A 981-nucleotide genomic window follows, 5' to 3' on the forward strand; every position below is an offset into this window, starting at 1 on the left:
CGGATGTCACACTGGCCCTGTGTCCCGGGTTGATGGTTCTCACCCACCAGAGGCTCTATGGGCAATGATACGGAAATGTGCACCGCGACCACGCGCTGCTAGCATATGTTCGCAATTTTACCTTTACTCGAAGCAAGTGTAATGATACAAGATTATTTACAGAAAGGGCGACCCGAAAGGAAAGTGAAGTTAAGGGAGAAGGAGAGAATGACGGGAGGGGAGGAGAGAGAACGAGGAAGGAAGGTGGGAGGATGAATGGGAGGAGAGGGAAGGAGTGTCGAGGCACGAGGGGAACGGGGATGGACAAGTAAATGGAGGAAAGATGGAAATTGAGGAGACAGAGAACTGCGGGAAGAAAACAAGAGACACTGCAAAGGAATACACCCACAAAATAAAGGAAATTGAGAGAAGGGAAGCGAAGAGAGAATGTGGAGAGAAAGTAAAGAGGAAGCGATGACAAGAGGTAAGGGGTTAAAGAGGGAACGAAGAATGAGAGAGCAGCGGAGGGATGGAGGGAGAGCCGGAGAGAGGGAGGGAGAGAGTGGAGGAGGAGGGAGGGGGGTGGAATGAGGAGATAGATGCGAGGGGGAAGAAAAGAGAGGCAGATATGAACGGCGAGGGAGGGAGAGAAGATTGGAGGGAAAGATAAATATAGGGAGAGATAAGAGGTGGAGGGCTGGAGGAAGGTGAAAGGTAGGGAGAAGGGGTGGACGGAAAGGTGGAGGAAGTTGAAGGGATGGGAAGAGGATTAGAGAGAGGGGAAGGAAAGTAGAGGGGTGGAAGGAAAGCTAGAGGGAAGTGAAGGGGTGGAAGAAGAAGTGGAGGAGATGAGGGGAAGTGAAGGATTGGAAGGAGAGGTGGAGGAAGAGATGAAGGAAGGTGAAGGTTTAGAAGGAGAGGTGGCAGAGAGGGTGAAAGGAGGTAAAGGGTTGGAAGAAGTGGAGTTAAGACAGGAAGGCGGATGGAGGGATGAAAGGGTGC

This window comes from Eriocheir sinensis, chromosome 29 (genome assembly GCF_024679095.1).
Source record: "Eriocheir sinensis breed Jianghai 21 chromosome 29, ASM2467909v1, whole genome shotgun sequence".
Taxonomy (NCBI): Eukaryota; Metazoa; Arthropoda; class Malacostraca; order Decapoda; family Varunidae; genus Eriocheir; species Eriocheir sinensis.